The 14082-nt window shown below is 36.6% G+C and overlaps 1 long non-coding RNA gene across 1 annotated transcript; it reads right to left on the minus strand.

Annotated features, from left to right (window-relative positions):
* Positions 1-444: 444 nt before the first annotated feature.
* LOC111561489 lies at positions 445-5329 on the minus strand. Its single transcript, XR_002744138.2, has 2 exons — positions 5254-5329; positions 445-792 (listed from the first exon to the last, which is right to left on the minus strand). It is a non-coding gene; the product is annotated as an uncharacterized LOC111561489 (long non-coding RNA).
* Positions 5330-14082: the final 8753 nt, after the last annotated feature.

Consider the following 14082-nt stretch of genomic DNA (forward strand, 5'->3'; position numbering starts at 1 on the left):
AGGTTTCAACTCACAGGGATTTCATTTCTTCTCGGTGCCTTTCAGGCCATTAGGCAAATATTTATATGAAGTTCTCAGCTATTAGGGGATTTAAAATCATTGTGTGTGGAATAGAAATTTCTGGTCTATACTTCCTCAATTGAATTTTTTGATATGAGTTTTATGCTTTTCCTTTTGTATTTTCCTGTAGTTTTGACAGTCATTTGATTTAATTTCTTTTTGATGTAATTTGTAATAGACAAACCTTTGATAGATTTTTTTTTTGGATGAAGAGAATGGTGAGGTAGACAAATTATTATTGCATAATTCTTCCTTTTAGCAGTTTTCCCTGTACCTTGTGTTTCTGGCTTTGAAAATAAATAGGAATCAATGATAATTATTACCTGACACTCTGTAGCAATTAAGATGCTTTAGCATAAGCAGTGGTGAACAACTCTGGAAAACTTGAGCTGAAACGGAATTTATTGAGTACTTACAAAATCAAAGAGGGGGCCAGAGGATTGAACCCTGATGAGTACAGAAATCTGAGCAAAACTGTGAGGTTGGGAGCAGGAACTATTGAACAAACCAATCAGGTTGCCACTATGGAATGAGACAACCAGTGAGCACCAACTGTTTATTTCCTTCCTCCATCCCTCCTGTGTTATCACTCTGAGAAGATTCACTCCAGTCCTGGGAGACTAAGTTTGATTAGTATGGCTCCATCACATGCTTCATTCTTGTCCTAGAGAAAGGCAGGGTCTGTTTTTTGGGATACCCCAAACCTCCAACAATCCATTTAATGGAATCTCTCTGAAAGGAAATAGGGGACTGTTAGGAAAGAGAACTGAATGCTGAGCAGCCAAAAACAACATCCACTTATTGCTTAACATCACACTTAGAGAAATAAGCAAAAAAAAAAAAAAAAAATCCCCACTCTTCTCAAATCTAACGCAGGAATTCCAAGAAATTCAATAAGTCTCTTTTCAAATTAATTTTACCTCAGTGAGAAGAATCTGATCATCTTAGATTCGATTCAGTGAAACAACTGTGAAATCCCTTTGGCTTCAAAGTGGAGAGGATCCCGGGAACAATACCCTTGATTCAATTCCACACTGTAAGCTGGGCAATTTAGAAGAATGGCCTGGGTTTTCTTCCAAGCCCTAATGAAAGTTAATGATCAAGAACTGGGCTACATGCTTTTTTATGGTTGCTTATTATGAGCTATTTAACTTTTACAGCTTTATTAAATGTTTTATGGAAAGGTTTATTTCATGTTTTATTACAGCTTTGTAGGATGGCCATGTTTGGCCAAGAAGCCTGACAGATGAGCACAAATGTTTTGCAAATATCACTGGTAAGCAGTTTCTGGGTAAAATCATGTTTCATTTTGACATTTTGTGGGGGCTAGGTAGGAGTGTTCTCTTTAATGAAGCCCAGTAGAGCTGGGTGATATGACGGGAAGGGAGTAGAAAGTAGAAGGAGCATGCCCCACATTCTGATCTTTTAGATGGAAAAAATTAATTAATGAAAATAAAGTGTTATAGAAATCCACTTTGGCTAAAAGTGAACATTTGAGTAAAGAACCCCTCCCCCTACTCAAAATACATTTAGCTGATATTAAATGTGCTTTAAAAAAGTAAAAATAATATTTTGCAGTGCATTTGTTTCACTGTTACAATAAACTTATGAGGTAGGTAAAAATAATAACTACCTTTACCGCTTGTTTAAAGCCTTTTTCTAAGCACTTGACATGCAGTATCTCATTTAATCCTTATAAGAAGATACTAGATGAGCACTAATATTAACCCTATTTTATAAATGGGAAACTAAGGCTTTTAGATGTTTCCCAAGGATCTCACTCCCAGTCCAACTTATTTCCCACTCTGTCACAGAGACCTAACTCTGTGGTTTGATGTATGGGTCGTTCAAGTTATCAATTAATCTTTGAGACATCTTTTTCTTATTTTTCTACAAACAATGTAGAAACTATTGTGGACATGCATTCTAAGGCTATAGCCACACTGGCTAGATCTCAAGTTTGACTTGTGAATACTCTTTACACCCTCACCTGACTAAAGGTCACTATTTTCTTTAGAAAAAAAGCTCACATCTCGAGATTCTTGATTCCCACTTGCCACCTTTGCCGGGAAATATGGGCAGAAAGTTGAACTTTTCCCTGCAAAGCAAGAATCTAGCTATTTGGAAATCAAAGCCTCATGCAAAGCCTCATGCAAAGAATTCCTAAATACTTGCCTAATTTTTATGAAGAATCCAAATTTTGTTTTTCCTTACCAATTTTGTTAGTGTTGCAATGAGAAATTCAGCTGAAATGCCATTTTTTTGTAAAAGCACCCACATCTACCCCCAGAGAACTTGGCTTTGTGTAACATCTCATGTATGTAGAGTATAACACAGCATTTAACACGTAATTAATTGACTGTGATGGGTACTTTACATATATTGTCACTTCATTTAATTCTCACTACAACACTTAAGTGGTGAGTATTATCATCTCCTTTTACACATGATAAAACTGAAGCTCAGAGAGTTTACAAGGTAGACGTGGGTTTCAAACTGAGGTCTCTGTCTCCAGGACTCCGTTGTCTTTCCTCTACTGTATGTGGACTTTTTCTTGGAGGTGAAAGAAGACTTCAAGGATGTCCAGATTAAGCTCATTGGGGTAATTTTCTAAAGCATTGTGACATTTAAGTCAGGGAAATAATTGTAGATAGGTGCCCTCGATTGGGACTGTTTTCTGACCTTTGGCTTTATGGATAGGGAAGTCTCCCAACTTACCTTCTGATTATACTGCCCTCTTCTCCCTACTTTGCAATTCTTCCCTCTTCTCTTGCCCAAGCAGTAATTTCAGTCACTAGGGTGAAGTCCAAAGAACTTGCCAGACACATTTAGGGCCTCAAAGTTGACATGATTCTTGAACATTGTGAAACCTGGCATTTGTGTGTGAGTACCTGTGTATGTGTAGGTTTAGTTACAGGGGTGGGGGGTAGGATATGAACAGGAGATGTTATCCAAAGAGATATGTGTATGTCTTCTGTGTCCATAACAATCTTCTTATCGGGGAAGGGGAGTATAATCAAAAGGTGTGTGTGTCATGAAAAGATGTTCAGCGTCGCTCCTTATCAGGGAAATACAAATCAAAACCACACTCAGGTATCACCTCACGCCAGTCAGAGTGGCCAAAATGAACAAATCAGGAGACTATAGATGCTGGAGAGGATGTGGAGAAACGGGAACCCTCTTGCACTGTTGGTGGGAATGCAAATTGGTGCAGCCGCTCTGGAAAGCAGTGTGGAGGTGCCTCAGAAAATTAAAAATAGAACTACCCTATGACCCAGCAATAGCACTGCTAGGAATTTATCCAAGGGATACAGGAGTACTGATGCATAGGGCCACTTGTACCCCAATGTTCATAGCAGCACTCTCAACAATAGCCAAATTATGGAAAGAGCCTAAATGTCCATCAACTGATGAATGGATAAAGAAATTGTGGTTTATATACACAATGGAATACTACGTGGCAATGAGAAAAAATGAAATATGGCCTTTTGTAGCAACGTGGATGGAACTGGAGAGTGTGATGCTAAGTGAAATAAGCCATACAGAGAAAGACAGATACCATATGGTTTCACTCTTATGTGGATCCTGAGAAACTTAACAGGAACCCATGGGGGAGGGGAAGGAAAAAAAAAAAAGAGGTTAGAGTGGGAGAGAGCCAAAGCATAAGAGACTGTTAAAAACTGAGAACAAACTGAGGGTTGGTGGGGGGTGGGAGGGAGGAGAGGGTGGGTGATGGGTATTTAGGAGGGCACCTTTTGGGATGAGCACCGGGTGTTGTATGGAAACCAATTTGTCAATAAATTTCATATATAAAAAAATAAATAAATAAAATTAAAAAAAAAAGGTGTGTGTGTGTCTGTGCAAATAAAGTTCGTGTGTACAAGAGGTGATTATGCAGTCATGTGTATACTCGCTTATGGTTTGTGTGTATAATCATAGAAGTGAACATGTAAATTGGGAGAGTACATGGGCTCAGGTAGAAGAGAAGAAAGGCTTAAAATTCAATTGAGGGAAATGTATGAATTCACACAATTCAAAATGCATTCCCTGAAATACGAACCATTTAAATTTACCCTAGACTAATGGTATAGGACTTCACTCAAGTAGAAATGAACCCCACACACATCAGCATAACCAGGGGTGTGACAGATCCATTTTGGATACTTCCCTGAAGAATCAGTACAAAAGGGACTTCATCATAGGGCATTACTGCCACTTTCCCATGAGCTAATTATTTGCATTTATCTTTCCTGATTTCGCCAGAGTGGGCTAACTCTCTAGTAACTGTTGAGCCTTTCAAATATATCAAGATATTGGTTTCCAAGGGGAGTGGATAGAACAACCAATCAGGAATTAGGTCTGTCACTGACTAACTTTGAATAACCTGGAAAAGTCATCTAGTCTCATTGTACCTCAGACTTCTCATCGCCTAAACAGGCATTAGAGTATTTGTCCAATCTACTCTGCAGGGCTGTTTTATGTAGCCAACAAAATAATATGAAAGCTTCTGAATATCATATATATTGTAAAGCAAATAAATTGTTATTGATTTTGTTGCTGTCTCAGAACCAAGTTATTAAATGTACTTGTTGTTTGGGTTTCTCTGTTAACTGATTAAATGAAACGAACACCTGATATAAACACAGGAGTCGACTTAAATTTGAGCACTTTTGGCACAGTGATTTTTAGGCATGTCATTTTATCTCTTGAACCTTAAAAGTGTCACACTTGTAAAGTAAACTTATGATACTCGAACTCACAGGATTGCTTTAAGGATTACATGAGATACAAGAGCACACTGTAAGCTTCAAAATATACACATGAGGAGGGTATTAGTGTTTCCCTTGTGCTCTACTAGCAAAGTTCACTTTGTTTTAGTTCATGTGACAAAGGGAAAGTTGAAGAGCTTTGCCAATAAATACGAATTTTATTTACCTCCCTGTCTCCAAGTACATAATTAACAGCTGGCTGGTGTGTTACTGTGAATTAGGATTAAGAGGCTCTATAACTAACTGCTCAAGCTTCTTGAAAGTTAGTTGACCATGTAACACCAAACAATTGGCTAGTCAATTGATTAATATTTAACTAATGACTGGGTTGTTTTACCAACCTAGGTATTTTTGGTTTTGTATCTTCAAGCTTAATATCTAGACACTAATTGATTTGTTCATCAAACATTTATGGAGTTCTTACCTGGTTCAAAGTAGAAGATAGATATCCAGAGATTAAAAAATACTTGGTCCTTGTTTCCAAATAGCTCCCAGTCTACTTAAGAGACAGAAAAGTAAAGGAATTAAAAAATGATTCTGCAAAGGTGCATTGGGTACATTAATAGATGCATAGATGTAGGTGCTGTGGGGGAAGAGAGGATGGGAGTCTAACTCTGACATTTGTCCCAGGTGTTAGAGGTTATGATGGACCTGAGTCTGGAAGGATCCGTGAAAGTTTACCATGCAGAGAGGAGGGAGAAAGATTTGAGATAGAGGAAATAATGCAAGTAAAACAGACGTGGAAGTGTGAGAATGAATCATATATAGTGGAATTGAAAGTAGTTGATAATGACCCATTAAGATGCCTATGAAAATGTAGTTAGAGCTTCTCTCCTAAGAGTGGGGGAAGTACGGGCCAATTTATTAAGGACTTAGAATCAAAATGAGAAACTTAAATTCTCTCTGCATTTAATGACACACCAAAGACTATAGGCAGGCAGGTAAATGACATATTTTCATTTTAGAAAGAAATAAAATCAAACTTTTGTTGAACATTCACTATATGCTCTGTGTGAAGCTGCGACAGACTAAAGATAAAATATCTTGAGGATTGTAATTTTCTGGAACTTATAATAGAGTACATGGAGGGGGCTGTGGATTTCTCAGCCCTTTTTTAGTGTAGAGGATAAGGATACCAGGGTGGAGGGCTTCACCTCTCAGTCCATTAGAGCAACAGCAGAAGATGGCCTGGTGGATTGGGCAAGAACTTGTTCACATCAGTTTGTGCCCCTCTTCCACCCTGCCCCAATGTAATAGGGGGACTTTTCCAAACCTTTGTGAGTGGGGAAAGTGCAAGTCACGTACCCTATTATTAGCAAACATCAATTATATAGGTCTCTCCTACTTTCAGGAGAAGAAAAGAGAAACCTCTGAGGAGTATGAAAATACACTCTGTAAAAGAGGATTCCTCTAGGCCTATGAAAATTTATGGCAGAAAAAAGGAACACATTTCTTTGTGTTGGATTAGAAAATGAAGATCATTATCTTTAAAAACTATTTTTTAATGGGAACCAGAATTTTTTTAATAATAAGATTCAAATAGATATGTGCTTTTTAAAGATAAGAGCAGAGAACAATGAGAAGAGAACATTCTGGAATGAAAATACAGAAAGATGAAATGTGAAGACAATATGTTGAGCAAAAAGAGAACTAGGTGACATAAGGAAGACACAGCAACCAATTTAGTTACCTGACCTCCTTACTCCTCTTTCTGAGCCTGTGCTTCTACTCCCACTGGGGAAAGGGCACATGATTTGCCTTGCTCACGGTTGATTGGATGAGGAATGGGCACATGATCCAAACTTGGCCAGTCAATTCTTTCCTTCTAGAAAGTCGGAATAGAGACCCAGGAGTGCTATGCAGGCTTGGATTGTGCTGAAGAAAAAAGGTAGAACTACTTTGGGGGCCATTTCCTTTTCTGTTCTTGGAGAAATAGAGATCTGAACTTCAGAGAGGAATGAAGTAAGAAGATGAACAAAGAAAAGCAGAGACAAGAGACCACAGAGTCTGGAGAGAGATAGACACAGAGAGAAAGTAGCTATCTTGGTCCCTGACAACTTTCCAGTTCCTCATTCCAGTCTCCCATGAGGCCTCACAAGACTTCCTGACTTTGGGTTCTATGAATTACACTTGTATTATTTTAAAAACATTCCACTTTTGGCTTACCCTAATTTGAATGGGATACTATTATTTGCAACCAAATGGTCCTTGACCAGAAAAGCAGGATTACAAGAATACGAAAAACAAAACAAAACGAAAAACACAGTACTAGTGCAGACTTCTGTTTTGAAAGTCAGCAGGAGAACAGCTTCTACTGCAGAATTTCTGATTTCCCACAAAAATACATATAAATTAAAGGATTTAGAAATGAGTCACAAGAACATTGAAAATTTAGACTTGTAGTCAACCTAATTCCGGAATCAAGAGGGTTGATTTTTAATATTTATTTGGCTTAACCTCTCAATGGGACTTGTCCCTGTGGGCTATCCCCTCTCTCCTGAAGCATTTTCCTTCCTTGGCTTTCATGACTATATTCTCCTGATAGTTTCCATGTCTCTTTAGCTACATACTTAACCATTTTATGATTTCCTTTAGGGTTATTCCTGAGCATTTTTCTCTCTCATTCTACTCAGGGTGGTCATGTTTATGGTTTCTCTTATTACCCATATGCCAATGATTTTGAAATCTAATGCTCAGTCCATAGCCCCAAAGTATGCAAACATCTTCCTACTAGAAATTTCCACTGGGATGTTATGACAGTATTTCATAGGTAACCCAAATCATTCTCTTTCTAGCCATATCTGCCCTTCCTTCAATAAATACCACCTTCTCTATCTTCCCAGTCATTCAAACTAGAAACTTGTGAACTATCTTGAAATATTTCATTTCCCTTATCCTTAATATTCAGTCACTCACTAGGTCCTATTGTGAAGATGATAGAAAAAAAACCAAACAACTAAGACACCCCCTCTCCCATTGACCTTTGATTTGGTGCCAGCAGCCTTTAAACTTCATCTCCTTTCCATGTTCTTCACCTCTAGCTCAATCCTAATAGGGTCACACACTTCCTGGTAAAATGGAAAGCCTGTGTGTGTGTGCATGTGTGCGTGTGTGCGCGTGTGTGTGTGTGTTAGAGTAGGCATATGCTGAAATAAAGAACTCTAATAACAGTGGATAATGGAAATTGAGTTCTAAATAAATACTATGAGGTAACACTATCAGAGAACAAGGTGATGACTGTAGAGAAAGGAGGGCATTAAATGAAATTGTGGTTGAACCTGAAGATTGAAGTGGAATGAAGTACACCCACCTAACCTTACCTCTCCTTACCATACCACCACCACCACAAGCAGCAGCAGCCCACAGCTGTACAGCTATAAAGATTTTTCCATCGTATGACAGAATATAAGTCCAATGCAATCCACATACTGTTTGTGGACAAACTCTATCTGAAAGCACTTTTCTATGTTTAAGAATGAATAAGATGGAAAACAATGGAAATAACCATATGGAACTTATGAAAAAATATTGTAGAATAAGAGAAAGGGATAAGTATTGGAAGACTCAAAGGAAGAACCTATTTCTGAAAATGATCTCTTGCACTGTATTAAAATATAGATAAAGGTGCTATTAAAAAAGATAACCCATAATACAGTGTTTCAAAGAAGATAGAAGTTAATTCTCCTTTCCTACAAGGGTCTAGAGGCAGGATGGTCAAGCATGGGACAGCAGCTCTAAGAGATGCCTTCTATCTTGTTACTCTGCAGTATCTAGAGAAATACTACTCAAAGTGTGGTTCAAACCAGCGAGCCATCTTTGGACTTCTTGAAAACAGTCAGCAATGAGACAAGTACAGAAACTGGCAGTGTTTATCTTCTCTGATTTTAACAATACTAACAATACTTACCACTAGCCAGGAACAGACAATTTTCAGATTGTACCTCTGTAGGCACACTTTGAATAGCACTGCCTTAGTGGACCATCTTCATTGTATGTGTGACACTAACTAACACCATGCTGCATACAGACAGATAACAACAGCAAAAAATTCTTCAGGAAGGGCAGGCAGCAATTTCACTAATATAAAATTCATAAGACACAATGAAATAAAACAGAATATTATAAAAAATTAAAAAGAGAATAGGAGATGAAAAAGAGAAAAGAAATGATGAGCTAAAGATGTTGTTGAAAATATAGTTTAACAATAACCTTGAAATCTACATTGGAGGCAGCAGAGAGCATAATCAATGCTACACAAAATCAAGTAAGTGGTGTAAGAGATATATCTGAGTTGTTCTCCTGTAATGCAGGGAAAAAAAAGCTCAAAGAAATTTAAAAATTGAAAGGGAAAATGACCAATGTGGAAGCCGGAAACAGAGAACCAAAAACTAAATAAATCACTCTCTTGAAAAAAAGAAAAAAAACACAAATAGAATCAAATTATTAATTAAAGATATAAGACAAAGCAATCTTAACTGAGGTGAAGTGAGACATGTTTAAGGATTTAAAAGCTCACTCCATTCCAGGAGAAAATCACTGAAAAGGTAATTAAACTTAAAGTCATCCAGATAAGATTTCTGGACTAGAAGGATAAAGAAAAATCCACTGAAAATCCAGGCAGAAAAAACCATAATGGGGAAAATCTACGTTTATTCTTTTTCATAGCAATAAATTCTATGGTTAGAAATTTTGAGGGAAGAAATTTTAAAAAAACCTATTAGCCAGGAATTTTATATCCCACCAAATTATCTTACTTTTTCATAGGTAAAGTACTAAAATGTCATTGAGTTAATTTGTTCTATAAATATAGCCATGTTTGTTAAATGTCAGGCCCTTTAGATACAATGGTAAGCAAGATATATATCTTTCTCAAGTTGGAAATATAAAACAAACAGTATTGTTAGATTATAAATAATTTGGATTTAAAATTCCAGATTATATCAATGAAGACCATGAAATGAAGAAAACATGGGAGAAAATGAATGAAAAGATACTTTTTCATTCCCGACAAAGATAAAAATAACTAAAGGTTAAAAAAATGCTTTTGAAAATTTTATAAGTATCAATTTGTAAAATTAATAATAGGAAATCTTTAGAATAATACAGTACAGTACATAACATATATGATCTATATGTTAGGGTTAATCAAAAGCATCCATGGGCAAATTTTCTTTATTAAATGAGTCTCAAACTATATTAAAATAATCTAATCATTTTTGTCTTGGTAAGGAACATATATAACAAAAGCAAAGAGCAAAATTATTAGCAGTGGTAGATAGTGAAAATTCAGAGAAAGAAACAGATTGTAATGTTAATTTCAAGGCAAAATTCAAGGAAAACGTTACAGATAACAAACAATTATCTTTGACATACAATAAAGATATAACTATCATGAACCTTTTCTTGCTGAATGCTATACTATTGAACTAAAAAAAGACAAAGACAATTAGAAATACAAATAAAAAAAATTTTTAACGTTTATTCATTTTTGAGACAGAGAGAGACAGAGCATGAATGGGGAAAGGTCAGAGAGAGAGGGAGACACAGAATCTGAAACAGGCTCCAGGCTCTGAGCTGTCAGCACAGAGCCCGACACGGGGCTCGAACTCACCAACTGCGAGATCATGACCTGAGCCGAAGGCAGACGCCTAACTGACTGAGCCACCCAGGTGCCCCTAGAAATACAAATAAAGTTGAATGAGTATATCCTGGAATCTTTTTCTCTCAATCCAACCCCATAAAAATGAAATAAAAGATATATTTAAATATTAAACTAATAAGAATAATATTTGAAAATAGGAAAATAATTGACCCAAAGGAAAAATAATTGACCCATAGGAAAAATATTGACCCAAAGGCCAATCTATAGAAGAAAATGGAGAGTGGAGATCTCGGCACTAAGTTAAGTCTGCTTTTGCAGTAAGCCACCTATAGGCAGGAGCTCAACCTAGAAAGCCACAAGTCATAGGAAGACTTTTAGCTCAGGACACAAGGATGAGAATTCTGTTGCAGAAGATGAATTCACAACCAAACATCACTGAATCTATGAGAAACAGCTACACCTCATCAGGGTCTATCAAGCCTAACAAATAGAAACACTTTCAGCTTAGGAAATAGAGTTAGTAAACCAATTAGAAAAGGACTTTAAATAAATAAGTTAAGATCTTCATAGAGATAAAGGAAGGAAATTTGGGATAAGAATAGGGCTTATAAAACAGGAGCAGACTGATATATCAATATATCTGAATCTATATATCATCTATATATCTCCTATTAGAGACCTGAGAGGAAGTATGTGTGCATGTATGTATGTGCATGGGTGTTTCTATATACAAAAGGAAATAACATGCTGGATAGAGCTAAAGAACAAATCAACAATGGGGTACCTGGGAGCTCAGTTAGTTAAGTGTCTGACTCTTGATTTCTGCTCAGGTCATGATCTCATGGTTTGTGGAATTGAGCCCTATCTATGTCAGGCTCTGCACTGACATCATGGAGCCTGCTTGGGATTCTCTTTCTCTCTCTCTCTCTCTCTCTCTCTCTCTCTCTCTGCCCCTCTCCCACTCACACATCGGCACTCTCTCTCAAAATAAACAAATATTTTTTTAAAGAAAGAACATACCAACAAGCAAACATCTTTACTGAGGAATTCTTTTCAAAACACAGTACAAAATAATAAAGAGGTAGGAAAGACGGGGAAAAAGTTAAGAGACTGGAAATGGATCCAACCCTCACCTACTAGAAGTATAAAAACAGGAAAATAAAGGAGAGATAATGTTTGAAGAGTTCACCAAGTGACAAAGCAAATAGAGAATAAATTACACTCTAGAGTGCTATAAAACTTTACAAAGACAAAAGATAGAAAAACAATTTCTAACAGCTATGAGAGTGAAAGGTCAGATCACCTGCAAAGGAATGACTATCAGTTTAAAATCATTTTTCACCAATAACCTCAGAAACAAGAAAGCAGTTGAAAATATTTGCAAAATGTTTGTGGAAAAATATATTGAATCTGGAATTTGATACCTAAGCAAATTTTTATTCTATAGCAAGGATAAAATAAAGACATTTTCAAGCAAGCAAAGACACATAAACTTTTCTAAGGACTCTCTTAGCAGGAGGGGGAGAACTAGTAGATAATAAGGTCCGGCAAGAAGACAAATGAATTCAAAGATATAGTAGAATACAGGAGTCAATGGTGAACAAAGAAAATGGTCTCAATGCTTATTGTGTACAAAAAAATTCTGATTAACAAATTATTAAATTGTAACTAAAGGTACATATGAGACCTTAGAGGTGAGGAGAGTAGCTAAGAGAAGTAACTTCTTGTCTTCTTATTTGGGATGAGAAAGAATAAAAATGCTGATTAATTCTACAACATTTTTAAAAAATATACATTTGAAAGCTAACTACGGGTAACACTTGGTGAAGAAAGATAGTGAATAGCTTTAAAGCAATAGAGAGAAAATGGAACAAAAAATGTACTCAGTCCAACCAAATGCTCAAGAGAGATAAAGCAATGACATGGTAAGAGAAAAACGCAAAATGTAAAGATATCTGTAATAAAATTTAAAGTAGTTTTAATTACACATTTAACAAGATTGATCTAATACCAAGCAAAGAGCTCTGAATTCAACACATAGGAATAACACAACTTTTAGTCAAACAGATGGAACAGGTGCAAAAGCTGATTATATACTATGCCACAGGGGAAGCCTTGTCAAGACTGATATTGCATAAGTCATGTTCACTGACTGCAGTAAAATAAAAATAAAAGTTCACAACAAAAATAGAGCCTTCCAAAAGACCAGATATCTGGAAATGAAAACAATACAAGTAAAACACATCAACTTAATTCATGGATCTAGGGGCGCCTGGGTGGCACAGTCGGTTAAGCGTCCGACTTCAGCCAGGTCACGATCTCGCGGTCTGTGAGTTCGAGCCCTGCGTCCGGCTCTGGGCTGATGGCTCAGAGCCTGGAGCCTGTTTCCGATTCTGTGTCTCCCTCTCTCTCTGCCCCTGCCCCGTTCATGCTCTGTCTCTCTCTGTCCCAAAAAATAAATAAATGTTGAAAAAAAAACAATTAAAAAAAAAAAAGAAAGCACAAATAAATAGAATCTGAAATGAAAATAGGGACATAAAAATGCTCTAAAAATTAAGATATTTTTGTACCAAGGAATTTGAAACATAATTAAGCAGAATATTTTAAGGAAAATTTAAATAACAAAAATGAACTCAACAACATAGGCCAATAAACATAAAAGGAATAGAAACAGAAGCCAAGGATATTTCCTAAGAAAAGGCACCAGACCCAGATAACTTTATGGGTGAGTTCCAGCAAATCTTCAAGGAATAGATAATTCTCATCTCATGCAAACTGTTCCAAACAATATAAAAAGGTGGGAAACAGCCCAACATATTTGTAAGGCTAGCTTAACAATGATATCAAAACCAGACTATGTTCATAAGTCATATTTGGTGTATACTTTTTGGTTTGGGGTGTGTGTGTGTGTGTGTGTGTGTGTGTGTGTGTGGTGTCTGTGTGTGGATTTTATTCATAGGTAGTAAATTATGGTTTTTGTTGTGAACATAAATAGGAACATCCTTCCTATTATTTGTTCTAATTGGTTATCACTGCTTCAAATAAATTACTAATTATTGAAAATAATTCTGAAACTCAGCATAACCTAGTGGAGTTTGATAGAAAGAGACACTTTGCCCTTGAAGGGGTTTATTTAGTTTCATGCTTGGTTTCAATAGTTGTCTCATAACTTCAGGGTATGTAATTTGTATAGTGTAGACATATACTCTGATTTATGTGCTTTTTATTTGGAAAGGAAAAAAAAGGGATGAGAAAACAGTCTCTAAGGTCCCAGCCATCATGCATCAAGATCCCCTTTCATCTTTATACATGTTACAGATACTTCATATGTAAGCTATAGAGAACCATACAGATGTTAGTCATTACAAGAACGGTCACTCTTCTGTGACAGGATTGGGAAACAGTTCTGTCTCCAATCCTAGGGAAATAAGTTTCTCTTCATAGTTCCTTTTCTCTCCAGTGCTTTCTGAGACCATTGCTGGAAACAGAACTAATATATCAGTTGCCACATTTACTGTTCATGAGTTACTAGGAGATTGAGTTGGCTCTGGCCAAGGGCACACATTCTCGGAGCTCCCACCACCTTTTCTTGCCATTATTGTCTTTCACTTTCCTACAGACTCAGTGTTACAAATGGTGAAGTGGCACCAC

Source organism: Felis catus, chromosome B4, assembly GCF_018350175.1.
Source record: "Felis catus isolate Fca126 chromosome B4, F.catus_Fca126_mat1.0, whole genome shotgun sequence".
NCBI lineage: Eukaryota > Metazoa > Chordata > Mammalia > Carnivora > Felidae > Felis > Felis catus.